A 22,588-nucleotide genomic window follows, 5' to 3' on the forward strand; every position below is an offset into this window, starting at 1 on the left:
GATAGAAAGATAGTTGCCAAAGGAGGAGGCACGCCCTTGACGCGCCCGAGAAAGGCGTGGCAAGCGGCTCACGGCAAGTGTGCAGACAAACAGCGGAACAGTCACAGTACTGCTAAGTTGCGATAATCCGTTGATAACAATACGCGGCGCTGGCGCGTTTCGTTGTGCAGCCGTCTGCGCTTGAAACGTGGAAGCAGCGTGCCGCGCAGGGTGCGCTCATGTTGTCATACGCGGCTTTTTGTCTACATATTTTTTTGCCTACACCCTTTGCGCGTTTCCCGCTATCTCCGTTCACTGACTGCCGTCGAGCAAACTCGGGTAAAACTCGGGTGAACGAGAAACTCGGCGCATCCTGCATAGCACCCTTAATCTTTGCTTCACATGGATTGCAATGTGTGCAATTGACCTGCGTATATTTTGTTTTTGAGATAATTTGCATTAATGCCCGTATTTTGAGCACCCAGGCCATGGTTAGGCGACATAGGTAGCAGAACAACGTCCAGGATTCGGTACTGCAGTGCCACTCACAGTTAAAGGGCCTTGCTAAAGAAGATTAGGAAGGAAACTCTGCATTTCTCATTCTTTCTTTTTTTTGTTATTTCTTCCTTCCTTTCATTGTTCCTTTCTTCTTTCTTTGACAAGCACGCGGATCATAAGTGTCGTTCGCTTTGGAATAATCCCCAACGTCCTTTCTGTGGCTCTTTGCTTCAGCGCTAATCTTTGAGACTGCCAAATTCCAAGCTAACCAAACTCATAATTAATAAGGAAGAAAAGTACAGAATGAGGAAAATGAACAAATATAAGAACGATAGCACGAGTTATCATTCACTTTATTTTATTTCTTATTATTCTGGAAGGCGTCTTTTTTGCTATGCGACATTGCTATTCAGACATGTGCCGATGCAATGGTAAATCTTCAGCACACGTGCAATTCAAAGCGTCTACTAACAAAAGCATACTCAATTTCTTATATGAACAGATGAGTCACTAAAACCGGCTTTCACTTTTGCATTCACTTTATTACTTTAAAGACGTCACTGCGGGTGCATTGCAAAAGGAGTGGAAATGCAAAACAATGGAGAAGTTGTTATCCAGAATGTTGTTTATAACCTACAGTTATTTCGTCCACGAAGGCAGATGAACAGGCGATGGCAGCAACGTTGCAGGGAAGGCCGTTTCAGTCTGCAGCCGCGCAATGTAAAAATCATGTAAAGAGGGCGGCAGTACGCGCACTTGGATGAGTAAAGTTTATGGCATGGCTTCTGCGATGAAAAATTCGTGAGTGTGGTAGAATGTAATACGTGCGGCGAAGTGAACTATAGAATCGAACTTGTCAAACTATGATAAGCGCGCGATACCGCGGCATTGTAGAAGGGAAAGAGATAAGTAGAAGGCAGGGAGGTTAACCAGAATAACGTCCGGTTGGCTACCCTACACCGGGGGATTGGGAAAGGGGGAAAACAAAGATAACAGGGAGAGAGAGGAGGGAAGGAAAGAAGAAAATTGCGGTGAGTTCGCTGACGTGTGTGGCATTACAGAAATTGCATTAATAGTCACAGATGGTCGCACAAGCCCGTAGTCCTTAAGAAGCACAAAAGCGCCTTCACCGCTTTATGGGCCGACGGCGATGGGGGCGGTGTTCCAACAGCACCTGCACAGAAAGCGGCCGATTGTCCAGTTTTTCGAAAGCTTTGGCAAGTTCTTCTCTCTCACAGTGGCACAGCAGGTGGTCGATGTTTTCTTCGGTGCCACGGACCTCGCATGCTGCGCTGTCAGTTACTCCAATTAATGTAGAGTATGCCTTTGTGAAGGCAACTCCTAACCAAAGGCGACAGAGAAGCGTAGCTTCACGTCGAGGAAGTCCGAGTGGAGGTCGCAGTTGCAGGGAAGGGTTTAGTCGATGCAGTCGTGTAAGTCGTAAGTTTGGCGAGTTCCACTCGGTCAGTGTGAGACTGCGTGCCAGGTGTCGAAGCTGCATTGCGGCGTCTGTCCTCGAAAGCGGAATTGGAACGCTGTGCTCTACTTGATGTGCTATGCGAGCAGCGTTATCGGCGGAATCATTGCCACTAATTCCACAATGGCCAGGTACCCATTGAAAAACGACCTCGTGACCTTTTTGTTGGACGTGATGGTAAAGTTTCGTGATTTTGTATGTCAATTGGTCATGGCAACCGTGTCGGAGAACTGACTGCGTGCACTGTAATGCCGGTTTTGAATCACAGAACATAGTCCATTTTCTAGGTCTTTCAGGTTCAATGAATTCCAGTGCTCGACGCAGGGCCGTTAGTTCTGCCGCCGTTGAGGTCGTGACATGCGATGTCTTGAAGCGCAGTGTCATTCCTCGCGTTGGTATAACCACGGCACCACCAGAACTGCACGACGTAGTCGATCCATCGGTATCGGTATAGATGTGCACGTTGTTGCTGTACTTTTCATGCAAAAGAAGTAAGCTCAGCTGTTTTATAGCAGGGGCCGGTAGATCTGTCTTCTTCTGTAGTCCTGGAATCATTATATATACTTGTGGACGGCTCAAACACAACGGAGGAAACGCTGGCTTGGTCGCAGGTGCGTACTCTGAAGTAAACGACGCACGATGTGCACTGACAATACCGCTAAATGTCGAGCAGGGCCTTGCAGCATTGAGGCTCGCCAAGTGGTGGGAAGGGGTCCTAGCATAATGCCTGAGATGCATACGCATTGTCTCAACGGTAATGCGCGTCGTGATTGGGTAATCCTGCGCAAGGGCAATGGTTTCAGCCGTTGATGTACTGCGTGGTAAGCCAAGACATACCTTAAGGGCTTCGGCTTGAATACTCTGAATCGAACGCAGGTTAGTCTTGCAGGTGTAGGATATTGCAGGCAGGCTCTATCGCAGGAATCATACGAACAACGCCATGTACAGCTGTAACATAGCATGTATAGATACTCCCCAACATTTTCCTGCAAGGAACCTGAACAGGTGACAGATAGCAGTCAGCCGCTTTTTCACGTAATTCACGTGCGGAGTCCAAGATAGGTTTCTGTCAATTACGACTCCCAAGAACCTGTTACTTCTGCTGTATGGTATAAGTTGCCCGTTAATAGATACGCCGTAAGCACACATTCGCTTCCTTGTGAATGCCACCATTGCGTACTTCCCGCATGAAATTTCAAGACCTTGTTCACAAAGGTTGCAAGATGTCAATGTGGCAGCCTTCTGAAGCCGAGCGCGAAGCTGAAGTCGTGTCACACCTGATGCCCAAATGCAGATGTCGTCCGCATAGATGGAAAGTCGTACGGTGCTTGGCAGCTTGTCAACTAATCCACAGAGGGTGAGATTTAAAAGAGTCGGGCTAAGCACTCCGCCTTGAGGGACTCCTCGGCTTCCGTAATGCTTGGATGTCGGGCCATTTTCTGTGTCCACGTAGAATGGTCTGCTCTGTAAGTAGCTGCACACCCACATATACATCTTACCACCAAGTCCGATGGCTTCTAACGTGCTAAGGATGGCTTCATGGGTGACATTATCATAAGCCCCTTTAACGTCTAGAAACAGAGCAGCAGATAGTCGCTTACAGGCCTTTTGGTGTTGCACAAATGTTATCAAGTCAACAACGTTGTCTGTTGACGAACGGCCACGTCTGAATCCGGCCATAGCATCTGGGTAGATTTCATAGTACTCTAAGTACCATTCCAGACGTATTAAAATAATTCTTTCCATTGTTTTTCCGACACAGCTGGCAAGTGGCATCGGACGGTATGAGGAAATGTCCAAGGGCGACTTGCCAGCTTTGAGAAGTGGAATGAGGCGTGTTGACTTCCATTCTTGCGGAACCGTACCCGCCTGCCAGGAGTCGTTGTACAGGAGCAAGAGTGCCTTCCGAGCTTGGTCTCCTAGGTTACACAGGGCACGGTATGTAATGCCATCAGGTCTTGGCGCTGAAAAACGCCTGCACAAAGCCAGCGCAGCTTCTAGTTCTTCCATAGAAAATGGGCATCCCATGCGGAGATCGCGTGAGAACGGTGGGTGGTCGAGCGTTCCCGTACCCGTTGCATAGGAATTTGCTCCGCCAGCAATCTTTCTGCATAAAGATTCAGCGACGTCAATATCTCTACATTGTAGATGGAGTGCCAGAGATTTAAACGGGTGGCGCTGACCGAAGGTTGCGCGAAGGCCACGAACAGTCCTCCATATAAGTGACAATGGTTTTCGCGGATCCAGGGACTCGCAAAAGGATACCCATTGTCGCGAAGCCAGCTTGTTCATGTGACGCTGTATTTTCTTTTGTGTTCGTCTAGCCAATCTCAAATCATAATTGGACTTCGTGCGTCTATATCTTCACTCCGCACGACGGCGAATTGCTCGAAGTTCCGCTAGTTCGATGTCGAAATCGGTGCGGGAAGAACTCTCCGAAAGCAAATGCGTGGTTGTTTGTATGGCATCCTTTATCGCGCCCTGTAGGTTATAGGAGGTGCCGTAACGACAACAGTCGTCCATTATTATTTTGTATTTAGATCAATCGGTGCACTGGACGGTTCTGGAGGACTTGGAGCTAGTCAAACCTTCGATCTTCAAATAGGTTGGGATGTGGTCGCTACCCCGTGTTTCTAAATGCGAAAACCAGTGCACTCTTCTCGATAGTGAACGTGAAACGAAGGTAAGGTCCAAACTGCTGCTATACGCTGATCCATGCAGATAAGTAGGGCTTCCATCGTTTGACAGGCAAAATTCGAGTTCATAGGCAAAGGACACCAACGTTCTGCCTCTAGAGTTCACTTTGGAGCTTCCCCATAAGTAATGGCGGGCGTTAAAGTCACCAGTGAGCACCCACGGCTGTGGAGTCGATGTCAAAATTCCCCGTAGGCGCTCACAATCTAGACGGCTTGTTGGAGATAAATAGGCTCCAAGAACTGTGAACGTGAGCTTTTTCTTCTTCACTGTTAAGCAAACCTATTGATTTGCTTCGTCAGGAGGCACTGGGTGATGTACATAAGTCAAGTCACCGCGTATAAACACAATGACCTTGCTGCACTCTCCGTGGGTAGAGGACATAAAGCACTCATACCCGGACAATCTGATGGGAGCTGACAGGTTGGGCTCGCAAATCACGATAATGGGAAATTGGTGCGTAAATACAAATTGTCTAAAGTCGGACATGCGTGACTCAAGCCCTCTGGCGTTCCACTGAAAGACAGATGCATTCTTGACCTCCTCTTGAAACGACGGCAATTCTCGGGGCGTGGTTTTACCCTAAAGCCGCAAGCACCGGACTCAAGGTGTCCAGCACCTGCAGTGCTCTCTGTGCCGAAGGGGTTTTCATGCTGCTCAGTAGAATGCGCATGGCGTCCATAAGTGACTTCAGCATCACTATGACTTGGCGATTCTCAGTCGTCGTCGCATCCGCGGTTCGTGAGGTCTTTGAGGGCGCTGCAATTTGATGTGACTCCAATGCAGGTTGCGCACGTCGAAGTGTAGGCCACTCTTCAGGAGGTGCGAGTTTTGCCCCTTTCTTCGTTTTCACAGTGTCTGTCTTTGTGGAAGTCGGCGTTGATATGGTAGCCGATTTGCCGGAAGATGATGTATATCTTTCAGTAGATGTAACTCTTCGTGATGCTCTTCGATGGCGCTGGCGATGTCGTCGTCGCCTGAGAGTAGCGGCAGCCTCCCTGTGTGTTGAATGGTCCCTTACCATACGTTTGAGTACTGCTCGCTCGTTCCTCACCCGCGGGCAATCATTTGAAGAGGCCTCATGAGTACCATGGCAGTTCGGGCATTTTAGCACAGTTGCGCGGCAGGCATCTCCTGAATGAGATTCAGCACACCGTGGGCACAAGAGGTTATTCCTACAGACACCTTTTACGTGTCCCATCTTGCAGCATTTGTAGCATTGCAGGGGCTTCGGTACGTATGGGCGGACTGGATGGAGGACGTGGCCAACTTTGACGTATGAAGGAAGGCAGTCTCCCTCAAACCACAGCTACAGGCAACGTGTGTTGCCAAGTCTTGTGATGTGCGTGATAAGAGTGCCTTCTGTAGTTGGCTTTATTAATAGCAGTAAGTCGTTGGTTGGTATAGAAATATCGACATCATAAATGACGCCGACAGTGCCATTGCAACCTGTAGGTATCATGGATCGCACTTGTACTTTGTCGATCTCCGTTACGTGCCGCAGGCTTTGCAGTGCACTATGGTGTAGAACATCTACTGCTAGCACATTCTTCCGTGCGTTTATCCTCACGTCCTTTATCTCGTTTGGCGCGATTCCCTCAAGAAACGCAGAAAGGACTTGCCTGTTTAGGAGTCGCAGATTGGACACTGGGTCCACAGGCATGAAGAGCATGGTGTACGGCCAGCGCAGTGGTGTTGTCTTCACGGTGGAGACACTTGGCTATGATGACCTCCGTAGCAGTCTTCTTTTCGTGGTTCGGCTCATGAAAAGTGTGAAATCGTCGTCCAACGAGTCGACGCTGTCCGAGTACAACTTGGTTGCCTCGCTGTCCGTGTCACTTGACGCATTTCCACGTTTCCTGGACGCGACCCCACGTGATGGCTTGGCTCCAGGAAGGTCTTCGAGGGCTTCTTCATCCATTGCCGCAACAAGGGAGCGGCAGCTCCCAGAGTTTGGAAAGAAATAAAGCGAGACAAAGGTACAAGCGTTCTATGATAGAAACCATTCGTCGTCGTCTCCGTGGCATTGTAGAAGGGTGTCCAAAATCGACACTGCGTCTATGAGGACGTGCTAATCTTATAGCAATATGACGAGTGAATTAGCTTATCGCATGATTATGTATGGATTGCAGTGTGTTTATGATGTAGATCTAGTGAGGGTTCCATATGGGAAATGCGTATTCGAATTTCAGCCAAACAAATGTCTTGTAGCTTAGATTTTCACCGTGGCTGCTTAGTGGCTATGGTGTTGGGCTGCTGTGCACGACGTCGCGGGACCGAATCCCGGCCATGGCGGCCGCATTTCGATGGGGGCGAAATGCGAAAACATCCGTGGTACTTATATTTAGGTGCACGTTAAGGAATTCCATGTGGTCCAAGTTATTCCGGAGTCCCACACTACGGCGTGCCTCATAATCAGATTATGCTCTTGGCCCGTAAAATCCCATTTTTTAATTTTAATTTTAGCTTATATCTTAAGAATATAACGCTGGTTACGTTATGAAAAGCATGAGGTTTTGCTAGCAGCTGATGTTGATAACGTAGATCACGTAAGCCTAACGCGACCCTCGAGGGGTGCAGGTACACATGCGCTGCAGCCTCCCAATTTCGATATCGCGCGCTCTGAGAGCCAAAATTCGTCGCGTCGCCGTTTGTGATATCTTTCCAAATGCAAACGCTCAAACGGCTTGTACAGAGAACTCTCCTCAATATTTAGGTTTCAATAAGCCCGCTTTAATGCAGAGCTAAAAAATTAATTATTAAGTACTTTTTTTTTAAATTAGCGACTATTTAACGCATATCAGCCGCCACTCCGTGATCGCCGCTCCTGGCGGCATATCTCCGAAGGAACTCTACTTTTATTTTAACAAAGGTACACATTCACCAGATATCTGCCTGGTTGGGGACAACTGAACTAAAGAGAAAGAAAGCTTCAACGAAAATTTATTTTATAGGCCCGCGACCGGCTCCTTCTTCAGCTTGGTGTGAGATGGAGTGAGGCGTAGCAGTGCTTATATGCACCTGTCAGTACCAAAAACGTGCATAAGCACTGCTACGCCTCACGCCACCGGCCCCCTTAGAAGTAGCTGGTTGAACTTGCAAATACCCAGTCTACAAAACAAATTTTCGTTGGAGTTTTCCTTCTCTTTAAATAAACTATTTTAACCATTACTAATACTCTTCGTAGAAAACACCCAGTATACATAAGCTTATTCCAGCCATGAAACTAACCTCGACTGGATCAACTTATTTGATTAGAAGCCTGCACCGCTTCCTAGCATACTTAAACATCGAAAAAGTGCGCGTTCACGATGAGAAATAACGCAAACAATCCGTAAGCGCATGTCCCAGTAAACATGCCTGCGAGCCCGTCCGCCCGTCCTTTCTGTTGGTTTGCTGGCTTTCCTTTTTTTTCTTTTTTTCTTCGTAAAACTTCACTCACCACAACCTCGGATATTCTTTTTTTTTTTTCGTCTACGGCATTTCTTTTTCCCATCGTATTCCGTACTCCGAAAGAAAGTGTAGATACAGAAAGAGAACAAACGCAACCACTCTCGAACTCCTTCGCGAAACCCAACCCCACATCTCCTGCCGGTTCTCGCGTCCGTCGTGTTGTCCACTCAAATACGACCCGCACGGAGTCCGCACGGAAGTGAAAGCCACGCGCGTGCGGAGCTAGGCAGGAAACGCGGAGCGACTTGTTCGCGCCACTGCGACAGCAACACCAGCCACCGCGGAAGAGTAGAAAGCGTGGCTCGGCGTTTTCACGCCCGCCACGCAGCGCAAGCTAGAGAGCGGGGCAAAAGGTTGAAACAATGGTGCCCTATAGCGACTCAGCAAGTCGTAAATCTCTGGAGGCGCGCGCGCGGTGAAACACTATAACGAAAAACGAGATTTGAAGAAACAAAATTAAATCTCGCGAACCCGCGCGTCTCCGTCGCTGTCCGCGTGCCGCTCTTCGCTCCGCTTTGCGTCGATGCTTTTCCACCATGCTCGCTAGGCGCGTTCTTGCTGAGTCGAACGCCACGCTCGAGTTTATGCCGGCGCGCTCTGCTTCGCTTTTCCATCTGCACATTCTTTTTTTTTTGTTGCCTTCTTTATTATTTGCGTGTGCGCTGCACTCTTCCCTATTCGATGAGCACGCAGGCGGTGCACCTTTTCCGGCACCAACGATGGATAGGCAGGTGAAGATGGTCTCCCTCCTTTCCCTCTCCACCCTCCTCCTTCTCCTCCCTATTCACCCCTTTTTTTCTTCCTTTTGCCTATAAACTCCCCAGGCGCCGCCGTTCTCCCGACGGCTATTTGTCTTCGAGGTGGAGCCGCATTCCTGTTGAAACGCTCGTCTGCTGTTCGGAAACGTGGGCGCGCTGGAGCCTGGTTTAAAACTCGAGAACGTGACGCTTGTTACTCGCCGTATACTTTCTTTCTCTGTCTCTCTGTCTATCTCTCTCCCGAGTCCTAGCTAAGGCCGCGCGTGATCTTCAAGTGTTTATCTTCCTTCTTCTTCTCCATAAGTCTATGTGCTTCCGTAATACAGGGCGCGAGCACACTTGTGGCGATACGATGCATAGAAATGCAGTTTCTTTTTCCTTTTTGTCAACTTTGAGTAGTGTTATTCTACCATGCAAGAGTTGCAGTCAAAGGCATTTCTTTCTCTCGTCCTCTTTCTCTCTCTTCGAACGATGTTTCGCAGCCTCATTTACTTGGCTACGTCAGCATTCATGTACACAGCATGCAGTTCATACAAGAAATATAGCGGAGAGAGTTCGTTCTTGCACATATTTATCCCGCGCTTCCGCAGCATCTAAGCCACCCTACAGCCTGCCACGTATAAGCACCGAGACTAAGAGCTAGTACATTATGCAGCGCGTTCCATATCGAGGCTACGAGTATCTGCGACGAACAGATGCGCCCCCGATGCTCTCGAAGTAAGCAGCCGCTCTTTCCGCTGATGTTGATTACTGTTTACTTTTCCAATAAAATAATTCCATCTGCTCTCCGGTTCTCATATTGTGAGACTTTCCAGGCTAAGAAAACGGCTTACCCTTTGCAGGTACTAACTTATTACGAGAAAGAAGCTATGCGCGAAGAATATAGTTGCTTCGTCCGGTGCTCGGAGTAACGACGTTGAGTTTTGATCGCCCCGGAAAAATTCGACGCCGAGACGTCAACGCGAAGCAGGCTTACCGAGTACGCTGCCTACAATGTACCCCAATGAACTGACAAATGCGATCTTTTATACCCCAAGCCCCAGGCGGGGGTGTTGCAGAGCAAGCTGACTGAGGCAGATCCCGCCGCTTGGCTTCGACATTCGCGCTGGCGGCGGATCCAGAAGTGAGGAAGATCAACGCCTCTTCGACTGCGGAGAAATGTTACAGAACAACGCGTCACTCGCAAACGCTTCGGCGGCGCTGGAGATATTCGTCTTCGTTTACTCAGGTAGAGCGGCTGCGACGTTGACAGGGAGGTCTCGCTGCAACACAGCGCAGGAGTCGCAAGAGAAGGAGAAACACAGAGACGACGACCAACAATAAGAGGACGATCGGGGCTGCGTTGTTTGCGCCGCTGCCGCCTGCGAACGGTTGTCTTTGTTAGTTATTTTATCGTTTCTTTTTTTCCTCCCGGGCAGAAAAAGGGAAACAATCACGATTGACGACGCCACGACAGGGCGACAATTTCGCACCACTGGCGCCCAAAGCGGGTGCCTTTGAACAACAGTCGCCTTTGAATACGATTGACGAGCCGACGAATGCACAGTGAATCCCCTCACCCCATCCTCCCGAGGCGCGTGCATGGTTCTTCCCGGAGGAAACACTGGAGTCAAGAAATCCTCGGGAATAAAACCGAGCTCCTTGTTGTACCGTCACGCTGGGCTCGTTTCGTTTCGGGGTGACTGAACTCAAAGGTTGGGGAGGGTGGTTGTAAGAAGAAAGATTTGCTTACGCGAAATGAATGGAAGCTACATTGTGCATGAATTTTCTGTTATTTAGTTTTGGCTTGAATGTCGCAGCGGCTCCGAAATTGAACGTGCCAGAAAACAGAAAAAAGAACGCACTCTTTCTGTTCGAATACCTGATACAGAAAAATCAGCCTCAAGATACGCAAGCGGGCGCAATTTTCGCTCTACAGCAATGCGTCTGTATAAACGGCAGCCGTAATTGCACTATAAAAGATTCTGTCGTATAAATATTTTACACAAACAAGAAGGCCTGCCCTCAATCGCAATTTTCTAAAGAGTCGTGGTCTCGCGCCATACGAAGGTAAACAAGCGAGTTTTCACACAGGTTTTCCCAATTGGTTTATTATAGCGTCCTGTATACGGCTAGCCGATTCGTACGTCCGTCCGTCCATCCGTCCGTCTGTCGGTCGCCTGTACACCAAAAACTCCTCCGGCGCAACCCCATGTGCATGCGCGCGCACGCGTGAGAGAGAGAGAGAGAGAGAGAGAGAGAGTGAGAGAGAGAGAGAGAGAGAGAGAGAGAGAGAGAGAGAGAGAGAGAGAGAGAGAGGCGCGTGATTAGCCAAAACCACCTGGATATCACAAGGCCTGTTTACTCCGATCTATGACGTCACGCTACCTGGCCCGAGAGAAAGAGAGAGATGAAGAGGAAAGCAGGGAGGTTAACCAGATATTAGTCTCTGGTTTAATAATAATATTTGGGGTTTTACGTGCCGAAACCACTTTCTGATTATGAGGCACGCCGTAGTGGAGGACTCCGGAAATTTTGACCACCTGGGGTTCTTTAACGTGCACCTAAATCTAAGCACACGGGTGTTTTCGCATTTCGTCCCCACCGAAATGCGGCCGCCGTGGCCGGGATTCGATCCCGCGACCTCGTGCTCAGCAGCCCAACACCATAGCCACTGAGCAACCACGGCGGGTCGGTCTCTGGTTTGCTATCCTTCACTGGGATTGGGAGATAGGGTAAGAAATTTCCATTGACAAGGATGGCGTGATAAAAGCGTTGACGTCAAAATCACTGTTGGCTACTCTTGAGCACCCCCATTAGATTCTATGGCATTCGGGCCGGAGCGGAAAGGCCTTGTCCTATTTAGGAGGCATCGGATTAGCTGCGCCAGTAGTGACGTCGGTGCTTTGTGTCGCAGCCGAGCGCGCAGCAGTTTCTTTCCGGTTCCTAAATGGGTAGGCCACGCGTCATACGTACTACTTAAGAGCAGGCATCTTTCGATCAGCAACGCAGCGAGCAGAATCGGGAACGACCTCGTCTACGCCCTGCCCATGCTGTAGCCATGGCACAAGAACAGGCTCGTGCAGTTGAGCGCAAGCAGCAACTGATTACGAAGGATCCGGCAGCCTACCAAGCCGTCGTTTAGTGAACCGTCGGGATTAACCCAGCGATAAACACCGGGGCCGCACGGTTAAGCTTCGCTGGTTAACCATCTGTACGCAGTGCTTGGGCAGTGATTTTGTTTATAAAATTTAGGAGATATCGACGCCTTAGATTGGAACAGGCTATTTCTTTTCGCCATTAGAGTTACAGAATGGGTGCCGAGAAAAGGGAAGCGCCGTGGACGGCAGAAAACTAGGTGGTGTGATGAAATTAGGAAATTCACAGTCGCAAGTTGGAATCAGTTGGCACAAGGCAAAGGTAACTGGAGATCTCTGGGAGAGGCCTTCGTCGTGCAGTGGGCATACAAAGCGACTGATGATGATGGTGATGATTATGGTGAGATCAATGACTGGATGTATGTTCAACGCTAATTTCACCGTAGCCCCGTGGCTACGGCGTTGCGCTACTGAGCTCGACGTCGCTGGTTTGATCCCGGCTGCGGCGGCCGCATTTTGGTAGGGGCGAACTACCGAAATGTACGTGTACTTAAATTTAGGTGAACGCTACATAGCCCTAAGTGGTCAAAATTAATCCGAAGTTCCCCACTATGGCGTGCTGCTAAATAGATCGTTCTTTTCGTACATAATACACGTAAATTGACTTATTTTTCAAATTTCAAGCTATTTAGTGACGCTACACTTTGGGATGCCGTCGTAGTTAGAAACTGCACTACTTTCTTTTTTTCAGTGTTATGATTCTTGTACTTTAAGTACCAATGCATGCGTCGAACTTGTACAAGTAGTTACCAACTGTTGACCAAATCGTGCAGTCGCAGTGCTTTCAAGCTGGTTAAACAGAAGACGATTACGAGAACCCTATGGCTACATCCTTCTCTTGAGTTCTGATGAAGAAGAAAGCAAAGGACGAGTGCCTCCGGGCGCAGGCCTGTCCAAATTTGAAAGGAGTGGCTTAGGAGCCGAAGTCTCGCAACACATCCAGTTTGACGGCTGAGTCTTTTTTCTCTCGGTGCACTTGCCTCGACGACCTGTTAGAAGTGCTCTATGCTGAACAAAAACAGAGCACAGAAAACCTAGCCGGCTTCTGCATATCAGTTGAAAGCATTCCGCTGTAGTATCACAAGATAATACACGCAAGCTTGCCTTCGGAGAGTTTCGACAGATGCTATCGCTTCACTTCAAAGAAAGAGAAGCGCGTTTGAGCCGGACGTTTACAATGAAAGCCTCGCAAAAAGGAAGCTGTGATAAGAGCAGCCAGCAGCAGCGGCACACTACAGTGACATAAGGTTCCTCTTTTCGGGCGGCCCTCCTTTTTCTTTTCCTATCGCCCGATTACAGTACACACAGCTATCACCAAAATAACGTAAGAGGCCGACGTCGTAACGGCTCAAATTCTTTAAGGCGATTTTGATCAAGACGGTGGGAAAGAAAAAGTGGCAGAATTCGTAAGACCGGGCAGAAGAATAAAGGAGAGATAAAATAGGAAAGAATAGCGCAGCTATGCAGACAAAAAAAATTAAAACCTTGCAAAAGGGATATAATTTAGAGCAGATAGTTCCAACCAGAAGGAAAATGCTGTACAGAAAGAGAGAGCTCAAAAGAAAAGAAGGAAAAGAAGAAGGCGCCAGCAGAATTGCGGTAAGTTACACGTGGACCGTAAAGGGAGCGCGCCTCAACCGTATAACGGCATCCGTCACTGCGTTATCGTGACAAGAAGTCAGGGAGAAAACTGAGAAAAATGGCTGACATCTTTTCAGGCAGGAGACGCCTTCCTCTCTGAGTTCCGCGATTCCTTTGATGCCGAAAGCAGTCCTTTGCTATTTCACTCTGTGCGAAAGCGCTGAAATACGGATACGTATTTTTTTACTTCACTATGAATTGTGTTTTACAGGCAAGTAAAGCCCCTCTCCGAGAAAGACACTAAAAAAGTCCACAAATGACGCCCGCATGGTCCAACCAGGCGTAAAATCGAGGGACTGGCTTCCTTACGTTTCTTGGTGACTTCTGGTCGTCTGTAAGTGAACACGTACGTGGTCCTTCGGGGATAAAGCCATAAGACGTTTTAATTTGCAAGCTATTCATCTCTCCTAGGTCCTCGTGTGTCTTATCAAGCACGATGAGGCGCGCATTCGTTATTCGTCCTCCTAAATGTAAAGCGCAGCGACGACTTCAGAGCTCCCAATGGCTCAAATAGGTCAAGCCGATTTGCGGAAATAAATGACCACAGCCTACATGACTAAACCAAAGAAAAATGTAGCCCAATTAGGTTGGACAAACAACATCGCGAAAATGAGAGCAACGAGGTAATGACACGCAGTTTTCAAGGAGGCAGGCATGTGCTGCTTCATATAAGTGAGCCGGCACGCACTATCTTGTTTCTTTGCTTGCCGAATGCGAGTCCAAAAGATTTCCGTGTCGAGCTTGTCGGCGTACCTCCGATAACAGTATTTCAGAAAACACGTGCAACAAGTAGCCTCGTAGTATACCTTTTCGCATCAATAGGTGCTAATAATTCGGCCAATGATTTTCTCAGTTTCAAGTGACAAGTAGCAGCATATCCATTTAATTGATCGCAGCTGTAGGTATACGTTTGCGCTAGCGCGTTGCGGTTGCAAAAGTGAGTCGAATTTCTGGGCTGGAAAGTGGTTAGTTGAATACCAGATGATGAGCCTAATTTACCTACAGGTGAAAAGAAGAAAGCTACTACTTGCCGTAAGCCGACGGAGCTAAGTTTTGGATTCCCACATTGATGCCGTTAAGTTCAAACGCCATCCATTATGGCTACTACACCCCTCTAGGTGCGCTTTTCGGCATAAGTCTGCATACTGTTAGGACCCAGGGTAGCGTATCCCATCGCTGTAACCAATTGTTGCGGCGCCGGTTACTTGAACCTCGACCAACGTTACTACTGGGCAACGTGGCGTTGTTGCCAGGCCGCAGGCGTCCGGAAGGCATCGCGACCAGGCAAGGGCGAGACTAGTTCTATCGCGAAACTTGCGCTGTTTTTTCCATGGTAACGAAGTAGGAAATAAAAAAGAGAATACAAAAAGATTCATTGTGGGGCCACTTAAATAGGCCCGTTAAAATCGTAGGCAGAATTTTGCTCACGCCAACGTCACATGGTATGTACTGAGTTCGGTCGGTGATTGGTGGCTGCACCCTCTCTTCTAGATGATCTCTAGGAGATGTTTCACGTGCTTGCCTCCACTGGCGTTAACTTGTGGGTCCCATTTGGTTAGAGGAAGGAGGGCCTCCCTTTGACTGGCACAGGTCGTGGAAGCCGCTCTCCTGTCCTACCCACACACACAGTGAGACCCTTTATCACTGCGGGACGCCAGCCAGACTGGGATCCACCTGAGACGATTTCCGATCAGGCATGTTTTTTCCTTAATCCTATCTGCCCTGCGTGTTTCACACCAATCGTAACAGTACCCACAAAGGCACCAAGACGAGCCTTAATCATTTTCTGAAATCGCACGTTACAAGGGTGCTTGTTTTCCTTGCTGTAGCAAAAGTATTTCAAACAGCCGTTGAAGCGCACGCTTAGCTCTTCGCTAAACCTGTAACGATGACGACGAACCTACCGCTTTAGTGCAGAGGTAATATGAAGTTTATAGGTGAGAAGAGATTTTAAATGTTCGCTCTTTCCTGACTGGACAAGCTGAAACCACCAACTTTGGCTGTTCTGAATACAAGGAGATCATCGAGCACCTTCTATGTCTCCGTGCTTGCGACGGTGTCCAGCGCCTCACTCCATGGACCACCTCAGGCGGACAGAACGTTTTAGAAGGCCAAACATAATCGTACTGTGAATATATTCGTAACTGGGGCAGAAAGCAACAAGACCAATAACTGCTTTATCTGAGTTCTACCTGACTCAGTGACTTATACGTGCTGGGCATTTGCTAGTGCGCGCACGATGTTCTCTGTTATATATTTCACCTCTTCTGTTGCTTTCTCGCCCCGCCCTCCCCTCCCTTAAGTTTTATCGTGCGCTGAATAGCGAAACGGAAGAGAGATTTGATCATATTCTTAGCTTTCTTGTTTTACGGAATTACATTCATTTTTTACGATTGGGTTGCAGAGCCGTAACACCGCTTTGCGTCTGTGTCGCATCGTGCCTGTAAATGGCGCGCGGCTTGTAGCCCCATACTTCGGCGTTCCATCTCCGCGGCTTGGAGATGGCGGTCTCCGAACGTTGTCAACTACGTCCTAACAGAATTCCAGACCAGGCGATTCCAGCCGACGAAAGGGGCAATCTTAACGCGCACGCAAGCATTCAATGCCGCCGGAATAGTAGTGTCATGCATGAAGCCAGTCGCCCTCACAGAGTTTTCATCCCTCGTTATTGCATAAGCGGCGCAGTCTACGCTAGCGGCAAAGAAACGTGAATGACTCAGCGTTTATACGAACCACGACATTGCTTGCTCGTGACTGCGGGTATCACTGTTCAAGGAACGGAACTTCAGGGAAGGCGTGAGAAGTTTTTCGTTTACATAATTATTTCAGAGCTGTACGTTAAGCAACGGACATGCATGTGGAGCAAATACCGATTGCGCGACTGAAGCACTGTGCGGCCTCCTTTGCTTCGTGCCGTTTTTACTGCGGGTCTGGAGCTGGCCCACCTCCTCCTTGAAATGAACAGGGGGAACATAAAAGGATGAGTGGCGGATACCGTCGCGTCGTCGTGGGACTTCGACAAAGCATTTGACTATTTGAACATAACATAACGTAGCGTTAAGTGGAGTTTGCGCCGCAAAACTATGTGCAGGTTGCGTGACATGCCCCTGTGCCACAGGGACGAGGGGAATACCGGATGAGCACGTATGAACGCGGCAGGTGGCGTTGAAGGAAATCATTCTCGAAACTGTCTCTGACAGTGGCGACAGGGCAGGCATCAAGAGACGAGTGGCAACGACTGTAGCCGACGGAGACTTTGAACGAGGACAAAGACGACAGCGAGCAGCACAGATCGATGCCCGGCCGCTGCTTCGCGCCATTGTTCACACCAACGCTGTCTTCCGCGATTGAGTTCAAATAACGGTTATTTCCATTCCGAGCGCCTGCAGAAAGAAAGGGCTAAGCAAAAAGCACCCCTCGCAGCAATAACCAAGAAACCGAGGAGAAAAGCCTGAAAGACAGAAAAAAAAAACATTTGCACAATGGGAAGTGATAGGTCGGAGTCCATTTTGAACCGACGTCTGGTCATTGTTCTCTCGAAGCCAGGCCCCGCGATAACACCAGCCCTGCCTCCGGACCTCTGCTTGCTGGCACTTTTTCTCTGCTCTCTTCGCCCTCTTTTTCGCCCTCTGCCTTCTTCAGCGCGTTACTTTCTTTTTGTTTTCTTTATATTTTGTTCTTGGAGCTTCTCAAGATTCCAGACGCGACGCCCCAACCGAGGCAGGATATGAGCTCGCTGCCGAATGGCCGATGTGTCGTCGTTGGACAGCGTTTTAATGAGCCGTGTGACGTTGCTGGCATCATCTACAGATGCCTGATTAGTTTCGTCGTCCCTTCCAAGCCAAGAATTCCGGACAACCTTGATCAATCGCGAAGGACAATGTTAGCGTTGTAGGTGGTGAGTGAATGTCCTAATTTAATGCACTTTTATTTATTTAATATAATAAAAAGCGATTGTGTGTGTGCGAGGGGGGTGGGGGGGTGAGAACCTATAGCAACCAACATTCTTGTTCTGTATTGCTTTTATTCTATGACTCCAGCTCACGTTACAGCTGATGCCTCAAATTTAGGTATACTATTACACAACAACATATATATGAACTATCACGATTCTCCTTGATCGCGACAACTTTATTGTCAGTGTATATAGTTACATTTGTGGCTGACGACAATGTCCATTTCTTCACACTTGTTAAGCACCCCGTGATGTCTGTTTCAAATTCAAATTTCAGATTCCCTTTATTCATCAGGAACTGTCTACAGATCACTGCTGAAGCTTGAAACTTACAATAAAACAGTTTGACGAAGGCCCAGGCAACCGTTACACCGTATCGGCAATCTTGGGCACAAGGTACATAATAGAACTACAGACTCAAAATTCGTCGACAAAAAGTCGAGCGACTGATGAAATTTCGTCTAGTGGGAAATAACCATGGCGAAAAACCGAACGGACGCCGACCAAGGTGAGCAAACTATTTCTATACGTGACGTTTCGGCACCCACACTGAAGGCTTGTTCGAAGTTGGCTGTCATATGGATGCCAAACATCAAGTTTTAGATGAGTAAGCATTCTTAAAATGATTTTTTGGCTTGGTCGGCGTTTGTTTTGTTGTAAGCCAAAATAATGATGAGAGTAAGAGTTGTAAGTTTAGTACACTTTCACTTGTCGCTCTTAGAAGTATTTGGATAAGCTATTTATGCTTTTATCGATGCAGAAGCACTGAAACATTGAAAGTGCGCTTTAGCTTGTTTATTTTTCGGGATGCCTCCCGAAACTACGCTGGCCAATCTACCGACAACTCTGCTTCCTTCCGTTTTCGTACATCATACAGCTTTCCTGAAGCCGACGGCAGTGGGCTGCATTATTCTCCAGTGCTTAAATCTGCTTTCTTACTTTTTAGCACTTTTTCTTTTCTATTTATATATCTTACATTCCTCCTCCTCTTTCACCTCGCGCAATTCCCATTCACGTCTCATCGCGGCGGGCTTCAGGGTCCACGTGTCATAACATTGTCACCATCATTCGTCTTCCGAACCTCCTCCGCCTTTTCAGGCTTCTCACTGCGTCCGCTTCACTCCGCCTCCTCCTGGACAGCGCCAGCCATAATCCTTGGTTTTTCGACCCTCGTCGCGTATTTTTTGTGTTTGCTGCTCGGGTCGCCGTAATGATTAACGACACGAGCTTTTTTCTTGGTTTCCCTCATCTGCCTGCTTTCGCGCAACCGCTGAGCCCCCTCCCCCCCCCCACCGCTTCCTTTTTTTTCGCCAAGTCTCGAGACACAAACAAAGCCTAAATGAATGACCCCTTGCGGCACCGCTCGGCCCCTGTTCCAGCGACACGGCTCGAGCCTTCAGCCAAGATCAGAGAAGTGACCTGCTTTCTGAGTTGTCCCTCTCTTTGCTTCGCTTATCGGTCCCTCTCTCCTGGGGACGTAAGGGAGAGGTCAAAGGGGTTAATTATAGTGAGTTCATTGCCGGCGGCCATCGATTGCTGGGTAGAACAAAATTTCAGCTATGGTCAGTGCACTCTGCATGGCCTCTAGAGAGCGTTGCCTGATAGACGAGAGAAAGTGCATCCGTGAACGTTTTTCAGGTCAATCTCTTTGTCAAACATCGTGTGTACAGAACGTTTCCTCCGCCACTCACTTCATCTGTGCTGTCCAGGGACATAGTGTCAATGACTGCCCTCAATATGAGCTTTTAATTCCTGCACTTTGCCATTCCAACTTGTTTCGCAAGTTGGGTCAGGGGGGCTTGTCATTACCAAATTTATACTTAAAGCAACTGATTTCTAGATTTTTGTTCTTACGAGACACGACAAATTCGTTCTTGCGAACAGTTTTTGACTTTGTTGTCTGGATGAGGGAGGGTGGGTGTTACGCAACGAGTAAATTTTTACGTGAGGTGGTCGTAGCATTTAGATTTTTAAACCACCACTTTTCCATAGAATATTTGGCTACAGTAAGTCGTAAGCGGATAAGCTCGGATTTAATAGATATTATGTTCCCAGAACCATTATATCGATTAATGTACCGCGAAGGCCAAGGTAAAGATGTGCTAAAACGTGTGAAACGAATGATTGTACCAGGGGGAGTGAAAACATTCTTTTTTAAACTACATACTAATACCTTGCCTGTGAAAACATGGCTAGTAGAAAGAGGGGACTATTTACCATGGAGGGGCTAATTGTTTGATTTGCAAGAAACCACAAACTATAGAACACGTTTTTTCTTGACTGTTGGAGTGCGGTCTCCCTTTGGGATATTATGCAAACAACTATTAAAAATAATTACCGTTAACAGCGCATGGTGTCCGTTACCAATCCACAGTGCAAGACATTATACCTTGTGACATGTTCTTTCTTCTCGGCCTTCGCAGTATCTGGAGAAGCCGCATGGCTGTAAGGAATTGTGATATAAATGTGAGAACAGTAAACTCATATTTTGCCGAAAATATCAGTAAACTACGGGAAGTGTTTCAGAAGTTGGCGTATGACGATGAACTGTTGTTATTGATGGATGCCCTTGCCAAAATGAAAGTTTTGTAATCTCAACCGCAAGCTCCAAGCGCAGCGGTGGGAAAGTGAATATTGTCAGATGAGGGTAGCAGTGTGTATTGATGTATTTGTTGATTATCTGGAAATAAAGTAAAAAAAGACGGCCCTCAAAGCGATTATTTATAAGACGCGATGCATTGTCGTGTTGGCTAGGTTTTTTTTTTCAGTTCATTTTATCATCAACTTTATCTGGAATAAACAGCTACTAAACTAATTGCGACTACAGCAATCGCTGTCGATTCCGCGTGGAAATCGCAATTCACTGCGCAACCTGCTCCCACGCTATATCAGGCATAAATAGAAAGAATGAAATAAATAGGACGCATCATTGCTATAGAAGAAAAATTATTCGAATATTCTCAATATTGAGATGATCGGCGAAAAAACAAATTGGAAAGACGCACGCTGGGCGTTCTTGCGCAACTTGTCACGAGAAACAAGAAAACAAAGCGGGCACTTCCCACCAGCGATGACAGAATATTACTGCATTCTTCGGCGCATCAGGTGCAACAAAATATCAGTAGGTACAAAAGGAAAATTAAGGAACGAAATAGCCATAGAAAAAGTATTCTCAAACTCGTCAAGCAGTGCTTATCACCATTCGTTCCGCGGGCACTCCATCAGCGCCAGTGACGGGCAGGTCCCACATGCGAGGGTATTGTTTGGACCGGACTGCTGGTACGATCTGTTGGGAACTCGGCGCTGACGCCCGTGGTTGTACCTGGGTCGCAAGCCCCAAGGGTAGCGTTGGCCTGGCGGCCTGGGGTACAACTCGAAGCATCCGAAGGTCCCGGCAAAGCATGAGTCGACAGGTAACAACGAAACAACTTGTTTATTTTAACATCGCAAAGAGTTGGCGGTCAGGTTGACCGAAGTAGAGAGACGGGAGAGCACTTCACTCAGCAGAAGAAATCGGAGCCCTCCTCTGGCGTCCGGGGGCAGCTGTTTTTATACTCTCGCAGTTGAGGGCAAGAAGGAACCCCTCAAAAGACGAGCACGTGAATGTACAATGGGCTAATGGTGACGCACACTGTCGTAGCGACGCCGTAGCACCATGTCGTGGCGCTGCGCACGATCTCGTAGCACCTGGTCGTGGCGCTGCGCAGCACACTGTCGTGGCGCTGCCGGTCGGACACAATGACTGTAACGAGAAGATGGTCCCTGCTTTGGCATCGCCTGTTTCGGGCACAATGACTGGAACGAGATCCCTGCTTTGGCATCGCCTGTTTCGGGCCCAATAACTGGAATGAGATCCCTGCTTTGGCATCGCCTGTTTCGGGCACAATGACTGGAACGAAATCCCTAGGCGGTCGCATCGCCGCAGACGCGCCTGGAAACACCTGGCGATGAGTGTTGCGGTGACGACGATCGGGCCAAAATGTCCGCCGCCCCGCCGCCGTCGCGCCGGCAAAACCACGTGTCGCAGGCGAAACGCAACAGACCGCCCCGCCGGGGAAAGGAGATCCCGATGGACAGGGGACTGCATCCGCTGTCCGGAGGGATGTCGCTCGATGATGCTCATAACCGAAGTCGGGCGTCCCTTGACGTTTCTTGAGCGCAGCGCACAGAGAAGGCCTCGTTCTCTCGTTCAGGTTCGCACGGGACACTGCAAAGTGACTTCGGGAGAGTTCACATTTTTGTTCTCGTTCCCGGCAAGCGTTAGAACTACGCTGAAAACTCAACCGCTCAGTCAGCAAGCACGGCACAACCCTCACTAAGCCCTGCCAGGCTCTTTCCCCTTTTTATACCACTGCCTAGTTCCTTACAGTAGTCTAGCATCACTCAGAACGCGTCCACAAATTGAAAAATTGCACTAGAAAGCATATCATCACTTTGAAACACTAAACAAAAGCAATATGTTAAAAAAAATCCTGCCTCAGGAAGAAAAACATCAGTAACAAACAATTTTGAGGCTGATTCCTACGTTAGGGGCTTCGACTTAAGCCATCGGCGTTACCGTTGAGACTCCCCTTTTTGTAACGCACCTCAAAGGAATATTGTTGTAAAGCGAGGCTCCAGCGCAGGAGGCGGCCATTTTTGGGAGAGATGGTCTGCAGCCATTGGAGAGGGCAGTGATCTGTCTCAATGATAAACCTCGAGCCGGCTAGATAGCATGACAATTTCTGAACGGCCCACACGAGACATGCACACTCTTTCTCGGTGGCGCTATACGCCTGCTCACGACTGGTCAGCTTACGACTAGCATACAGGACGGGGTGTTCTACTTCTCCATTTTCCCGTTGGCACAGTACAACGCCCATGCCTCGCTCACTAGCATCGCACTGAACAATGAACCCTTTTGTATAGTCTGGCGATCGTAGCACAGGCTGGCTTGTTAGGGCACTCTTTAGGGCGCTAAAAGCTCTTTCCTTTGTCTCGTCCCAGACGACTGTTT

The sequence above is a fragment of the Dermacentor variabilis genome, chromosome 2, assembly GCF_050947875.1.
Source record: "Dermacentor variabilis isolate Ectoservices chromosome 2, ASM5094787v1, whole genome shotgun sequence".
NCBI lineage: Eukaryota > Metazoa > Arthropoda > Arachnida > Ixodida > Ixodidae > Dermacentor > Dermacentor variabilis.